Raw genomic sequence first — 8650 nt, 5'->3', positions numbered from 1 at the left:
GCCAACACAAAAAAGGTTCCCTAATAATACATACAAATTTAAACCAAGAAAAAATCCCCTCAATAATTACGCCCATACCCCCCGAGGGGACCCAATGAGAAACCCATCTTATGGTGATAATAGAGATAGGAGATATGTTGAAGAACAGGAGGAAAAAGGGTGGGAGAGACCCAGAGAAAGACGATGGAAAAAGAACAATTATAAACAAAAAGATAATTGGAGGGATAACAATCCATCCTGGGAAACTCCCAACCGATTCCATGAAATTAGAGACACTGAGCGTTTTTTAGACGAGAGACCCACAACCTCGAGATACAGATAGCCGATAAAAAAGTCAGAAAGAGGGGCAAAAGGGGAAAAAGGTCCAGTCGCATTAAGTCCAAAAAAAGGAAACCAATAGTGACTAACATAGAGGGGGATATTGATACTAATCACCCCGATACAACAGAGGACCATAAGACAAAAATAGTTAACCTTAGTACCTATGAGTTGACACATGAGGAGAGCTCCCTGCTGGAAAAAGGCTTAAAGTTTGCTCCGTCTAATAAGATTGACAAGTTTGAAGTCTATGTGGATCTTCAAAAATTTGTAAGAAAATTATCACTCAAGCGTTTTTTTGAGGAGAAAAGACAATTGGGTGATAGTGGTGATGTGGAGGCTGAGATCCCCACTGAAACAGTGTCCATCTTTAGAAAAAAATCAACATTTTATCCCGCTCATAAGAAGGGCTGTCTGGTCGAAACTTTTGAAAAGCTGGTAAGGGATGATCTTGACAAAATGCAGATTAAACCCCCAAAAAATCTAAATTTAACTAAAGGGGAGCGGAATGCAATTAAGACCCTTAAGGAAAATACAAACATAATAGTGAAGCCAGCTGACAAAGGTGGCAGTATTGTCATACTCAATACGGAAGACTATAATAAAGAAATTTACAGACAGCTCCTGGATACTAAAACCTATAAGAAATTAAGGGGTAATCCTACAGCAGCAATCAGTAAGAAATTGGAGGTATTTCTGAATATGTATACTCTTAAGGGGGTACTAGAAGAGAAGGTTAAAGAATACATCAAAATTGAGACTCCATCTATACCAGTAGTGTACATTCTACCTAAGATACACAAGAGCATGGTAGACCCCCCGGGACGTCCTATTGTTGCGGGGACGAATTCTGTACTTTCCAATCTGTCCCATTATTTGGATACATTGCTGCAACCGTTAGTCCAAAAAAATGTGTCTTACCTCAAAGATACCCCAGCCACTTTGGAAGTGTTGAAGGGTGTACAGTGGGAAAATGGTTACACTTTAGTCACATCAGATGTGACCTCACTGTACACAATTATTGATCATGGTGTAGGGCTGAAAGCTGTGGAACACTTTTTGGATAAAGAAGGTAAATCCACAGACGAGAAAAACTTCATATTGGAAGGCATAGCCCTTATACTCAACAATAATTATTTTTGGTTTAATGGGGATTTTTATTTACAGTTAACAGGTACCGCGATGGGCACCAGGCTGGCACCGAGCTATGCCAATTTATTTATGGCCAAGTGGGAGGAGGAGTGCATTTTTAACAACTTGCGGCTCGGTGCAAGCCTGGTGTCCTGGAAGCGGTACATTGACGACATTTTGTTTATTTGGAATGGGGATGACCTTTCTTTGAATACTTTTTGTGATGAACTTAATAGAAATCAGATCAATATTAAGTTAACCTTTGATAAAAGCAATACTAATGTCAATTTCCTGGATCTGTACATTTATGTGGAGGGAAACATTGTAAAAACCCGGAATTACGAGAAAAAAACAGACTGTAATTCGTTTATAGGCTACAGCAGCAATCATCATGAAAATTGGCTGCGTAGCATACCCAACGGGCAGTTCCAGAGAATAGGCAGGAACTGCACGGATGTTGAAATATATGATGTCCATGCGGACAAAATGGAAAAGCAGTTCCAAAGTAAAGGTTACCAACAAAGTATTATTTCAAAAGCAAAAGAAAAAGGTAGAGAGTGTGTACAAACTTTTGTTAGACATACACCATTAGCCCCTAGACCGGAGAAAAATAGCGGCATTAGGGGTGTTAATTTTATCACAAAATATACTAATCAATCTAAGCAATTAGAGAAGATTATTAAGAAACATTGGGGGATCCTTAAAAGTGACCCTATTCTTAAACAATTTGTTGACGAAAAACCCCATGTCATTTACAGGAGGGCCAATAACTTGAAAAATTTATTGGTAACGAGTGCCATCAACACTCCGTCCCCTTTAAACCCCATAAAATCTAAGGGTTTTTATAGGTGCGGCACCTGCTCAATGTGTAGAGTATGCAAAAGTGACAGCAGGGTAATAAACCAGTATAGATCGGTGCAAACTAATGAATGGCACACCATTGATGATTTTATTACTTGCCACAGTAAATTCTGTATTTACATTATCGAGTGCACATGCCATAAACAATATATTGGTAAGACCATAAGAATGTTAAAAACCCGTATGGCCGAGCATGTGAGAAACATCAAGAAAGGCACGGAGACGCATAATGTCTCCATGCATTTCAAAAATGTACATAACTGTAATACAGAACACTTATTTTCGTTTTGTGGTATAAACATCATTAAGGAGAACTGGAGGGTTGATGACAGAGAAAAACGTCTTGCCTGCACTGAAATGAGGAAAATTTACTCCCATAAAACTATTGAACCTAATGGGTTAAACGTAGGATTCGAAATTAAGTGTTTCTTATGATGTGCTGTGTATTAACATCTCTGTTTTATGTTGTTTTGTCCTGGCTCACTGGCGACATATTCCGCATGAGGCTACAGTATGGTGGCACCAAATGAGAGGACAAAAAGCGCTAACATTGAGTCCTATGGAAATCCCTCACACAAAATGGCGGCCGCAATACACTAAATCAACAGAGCCATTTACTGCGTTCCAGGCACAGGAAGCCAGCGGTTCAAGCATCCGGAAGAAGGATGAGTGCACCCATTAAGTCATTATGGAACCATAGGATGTAGCAAGTTGTTGCACCCGAATACCGGAAGTAGCGATCGCGCTACCGGAAGTGACGCGACGCTAACACTAATGAATGTACAGGTGCATGACAAGTGCTCTGGAAAAGACGGAAGTGACCCCGGAAGGGGAGTTTATTCATTTGAGTCTGTTTTATGTATGTTCGCTATCGATATATGTCTCTCTTTCGGTACCATATCGGGATTATGTGCATGCTTTATTATGTTTAACATGATTAGAAGCGTAGTGAGTATGAAACACTGTATTAGAAAGGTATTTAGGTGTTGTGTTGTAATGGTACCATCCCCTAACTCCACCCCAGTTTTTAATCTAGATCATTTTAGGATTATTTGGGAGTTTGGTATAAATACCACTCCACACCATAGACCCCTCACACCTTGAAAAAGGGCTGCAGCTTGAGCCCGAAACGCGTTGGTGAGGAGAAGGGGGCACATTTGATGGTGAGACTTTTTTGCTTAATTCCACCTGGCAACTCATCTCACCCTGTTCCGGATGCAGGGAGAGATTGCAGTGTGGTCTCACACATCAATGTGTGTATTTGTTTTTTAATCTACTTTTTATCGTCTGTTTTACCTGTATATCGTGTGGAATAAAATACTTTTTATACGGAGCATCCTGGATGTGGAAAATTTCCTTATCAGGACCGAATTAAAGAAACTGCTCTATGCATATAGGGCCTCATATTGAGGTGAGTGTTGTTCCACCAGACGAATGAAGTTTTATGACTGAATGAATACGGGGTGTCGAACTATTGTTGGAGATTGTGATCCTAGTGCAAAGATACCGTTACATGCACATAGGGCCTGTAACACAGGTCAGTAATTTTTATATTCTGCTTGTGAGTGACGGGCGGTCACAGAAATATAGAGGAGACTACCGTGGAGAGAAAATATAAAAGATACCTTTATGGGCATATAGGGACCCCTACGGAGGTCAGTAGAAGGCCCCAATTACTCTACAGCACTCATTTAGGACACAAGTAGACCCAAAAAGTTCTACAAGCAAGTCTTTTGTTGTGCTTAGGAGCTATTTTCTATAGGGATAGCGCTGAAGTGTGTTCTCAAATTGTGTTTTGGTATATTGTTGTAGTGGGGTGTAGTGACCCACAGAGTACACACACAGCAGCAGTCCAGGGCGCATCTACCTGCCTGTCGAAATTTGTTTCTCGTGTACACTTAGCATCACCCCTGGACTGATACGGCACACTTAGCCTCACCCCTGGACTAATACAGCACACTTGGCAGCACCCCATGAATTATACGGCAGACTTGGCTCACCCCCAGGAATTATATGGCACAAATGGTGGCACACCTGACCTGATACAGCACACATGGTATTATACGGCACAGATGGCGGAACCCCTGGACTGACACAGCACACATGGAATTATATGGCACACATAGTGACACTCCTGCAATAAAAAGAGTTATTATTTTAATTAAAAAAATGGCAGCACCCCTGGATTGATACAGCAGACTTAGCAGCACCCCCAGTGGCGTAACTATACATTTTGCTCCCCCCTGCGGAAGGAGATAGCCACCGGAGGGGACACAAGTACTCACAGGCTACAGACCGTCACCTCACAGAGCGGATGATGTGAGAGGTGTAGTGGAGGGGTCGTGGAGTTCCTGCTCCCGGCGCTGCTGACTGACAGCTTGGGACAGCGCCTCTGAATCCCTGCACTGCAGTTTTTTTTGCCCGGCTGTGTGCTCCCTGCAGACCCCACGGGGTATGCGGGTGCCGACGCCCCCCGCTGCCGCCTGCTCCCCCAAGCGGCAGCACCCCATAAATAATAGAGCACACTTGGCTCACCCCTGGACTGATACTGCACACTTAGCATCACCCCTGGACTGTGATGGCACACTTAGCAGCACCCCATGAATTAAACAGCAGACTTTGCAGCAACCCATGAATTATATGACACACTTGGCTCACCCCAGGAATTATGTCACACATGCGGGCATCCCTGACCTGATACAGCACACATGGAATTATACAGCACAGATGGCGGCACCCCTGGACTGATACGGCACACATGGTGGTAGGCATGTAATTATACGGCAGATAAATTCCTGCAGTAAAAATAAAAAATTGGATTCTTTTCATTATAAAAAAAGCAGCACACCTGGAATTATACGGCAGTACTAGGCACCAGGAGACAGGTAGTATATATAGATAATGAGATACGGCATTACTAGGCACCAGACAGGTAGATACGGCAGTACTAAGCACAAGACAGGTAGATACGGCAGTACTAGGCACCAGACAGGTAGTTATGGCAGCACTAGGCACAAGACAGGTAGATACGGCAGTACTAGGCACCAGACAGGTGCATACGGCAGTACTAGGCACAAGACAGGTAGATACATCAGCAATACTAGTATGCAGTATGTGCACCAACAGAATTTATAATAATTAATTATTAGGTACTGGCTGGCACGTCAGTGCACCATCAGCATGGAATTATTTATTACAGTTCCACGCAGCACTGCAGGACAGGTATTATTTTTTTTATTAAATAATATAGCAGCCTAGTAGGTAGGTAGTACTACTAGGTACTTAGCACTGCCAGTGGCACCAGTGGACTGAATAGGTACTGGCAGCCTCTATTCAGTGCAGGCACTAGCAGGCAGCACCAGTGGACTATATATATATATATATATATATATATATATATATATATATATATATATATATAAAATTATTAATAATATTATAGTATATACTGGGGCAGATGTATTAAGCTTTAACAAGAGATAAATCCAAGGGTGATCAGGAGAGATAAATGTCCAACCAATCACCTGCTAACTGCCATGTTACAGCCTGTGTTTGAAAAATGTCAGTAAGGAGCTGATTGGCTGGACGTTTATCTCTCCTTATCACCCTTGCATTTATCTCTTGTTAAGGTTTAATACATCTGCCCCACTATTAGGTACAGCACAGCACCAGAGGTAGGCCCCAGCACAGAGGAGACAGTAGTACTACAAGTACACAGTTAGACTGCCCTCCTTGCTAGGGTGATCCCACCTTAAACAGGGAGGAGAACAGAGTGCACAGCAGCACTGAGGGAGACAGGCCCCAGCAGACAGCCCCAGCGAAAAAAATATTGCATTCATGGTCAAGCTCAAGTTTAAGCCCCAGCAGCAGCACCAACACACCCTCTCCCAACCCACTACTAGACTGGAGTGAAAATGGCGGGTGCTGGATTATATACTGTGATAAATACTGGTAGCCAGTGGCAACAGCAAACTGGAATTATATACAGTGATAAATACTGGTAGCCAGTGGCAATAGCAGATTGTAATAATTATATACTGCGATAAATTCTGGTAGCCAGCGCCAACAGCAGACTGGAATTATATACGGCGAGCGATGCGAGGGGCTGCAGTTGACTTCCAACTGTGTCCATGTCTACTGTGTCGACATTCGGGACAAAAAACAATGAAAAAACCCATGTCGACCTTGCGACCTTTTGACCTAACCCATGTCGATCTAACACATTTGCTGACCTAAAACCATGTCGACCTTGTCCCATGTCGACCTAGAACCCTGCCGACCTAGTTGCCTGTCGACCCAACTGTGTCGACCTAATGACTCTCGACCTAAGTCAGGTCAACAATACGATCCACACCCATGTCTATCCTCTTTGTTCTTAATTATGGCCCTTATTCAGATCTGATCGCAGTACAAATTTGTTCTCAAAATGGGCAAAACCATGTGCACCGCAGGTGGGGCAGATGTAACATGTGCAGAGAGAGTTAAAGTTGGGTGGGGTGTGCTGAAACTGAAAACTAAATTGAATTGTAAAAATCATGCAGCCAGTATTTAACCGGCACAGAAACAAAATAACTCACACAAATCAAACTCTTTCTCTACATGTTACATCTGCCCCACCTGCACTGCACATGGTTTCAGGGGCGGATTGGGAATCAAAACCAGCCCTAATGGTTAGGGGGGGGGGTGCGGGGACCTGTTGCGCGCCGCACGCGCGCCCGATTTTTAGGGGGCGTGGCGTAGTGATATGTGGGCGTGGCCTGTTTCAACTAGGCCATGTCCCATTTTTGCAGCTGTGGAGGCATGGCTGGTGTCTCTCTGAGCTGCTGGCTATGTCCCCACCCCCTCAGGCTGCAGAATAGGCTCATGCACACAGCATCTATTCTGCAGCCTGTGTGGCTGGGGAGATAGAGACAGGGGGGTGACAGGGAGTCTCCAAACGCCCCCCCCCCCCCCCCCCCCCGCCACCTCAATGGGACACTGAGTATGGGCCACCTCCCTTAAACACATTATGCACCATAACTAGAGGTCCCCTTTTTCTATAAAAAAACCTGTACACCTTATGCCACACAGTATGAGCCCATATGTACATTATGAGATATATATATATATAGATAGATAGATAGATAGATAGATAGATAGATAGATAGATAGATAGATAGATAGATAGATAGAGAGAGAGAGAGAGAGAGATCCAGGTGGACCGGCACTCCTGTTGCAATGGATAGCTTTCACCGGTGCCCCACAGCTTCAGGTAAGCATTTTCACGAGGTGGGTAGGTGCGGCACTCAGCTTTCTCGTACAAGAAAAAAGGATGACAGGAACATGTCGACGTGTTGTGTCAACTTTTCAGTGCTTTTATTTGTGCACTATCACCAGGATGATAGTGCACAAATAAAAGCACTGAAACGTTGACACGACACGTCGACATGGTCCTGTCGTCCTATTTTCTTGTACGAGAAAGCTGAGTGCCGCGCACCTACCCACCTCTTATTATATATATATATATATATATATATATATATACATACATACATACATATATACATACACAGTCCCAGAATCGCAGCACTCAAAACATTTTTCTTAGAAAATCGATAAGCAGGTTTTAATAAAGCAACGTTTCAATTCCAATTAGGTATTTTAATCAGGCATGAAATACAATAAATGTCTCTTACGTTATAACACCAATTTAAGTGCTGCACGCCTGGCCCGACGTGACCACGCACCCTCAAGCATCTCAATGACATCACACGCTGACCAGCGATAGGCTGTCAGCGTCCTGTATGCAAAGTGAAAACCATTGCCATCAGGGGCTGGCTGGTACTTTAGACTGGGGGGAGTGTCCAAGAGCACTGGCCCATAAGAAACCACCCATTCTTAAATCAATTACAGACAGACTGGCACAGCCACCGCTACACAGTACCCATAACAAAATGGTAACAAGCATGATAATTAATAGTCCCCCATAAACAACTGAAATACTGAAATGCTCCATTGGGCACCCAGTCACAAGGGCCGCATAAAAAAAAACAATTGAAAGCTATCCATAGACATTATGAAACTCCAATACATACATTGACATACAGGGTAATGAGAACAGTGGTATGTGGGGGGACACTGGAGTAGATGGGTTAGATATTGCGAAGAGGGGCACTGAGTTGGATGGGGAGGGAAGGGGGAGAAAATGGGCCGACAGGGTGGAAGACACTGCATTTGGGGGGTCAGTGAGACAGTAGGTGACACTGGGCTGGATGGAGTGGCTTTGCAAATGGGGGGGGGGGGGGGGGCTAGATGAAAAAGTGGGTAGATAATAGGGGATGTGAGGGACAATAGACAAAAA

Source organism: Crinia signifera, chromosome 3, assembly GCF_055691185.1.
Source record: "Crinia signifera chromosome 3, ASM5569118v1, whole genome shotgun sequence".
Lineage (NCBI taxonomy): Eukaryota > Metazoa > Chordata > Amphibia > Anura > Myobatrachidae > Crinia > Crinia signifera.
The sequence above is the reverse complement of the archived record's forward strand: the minus strand, read 5'-3'. Positions refer to the sequence as shown.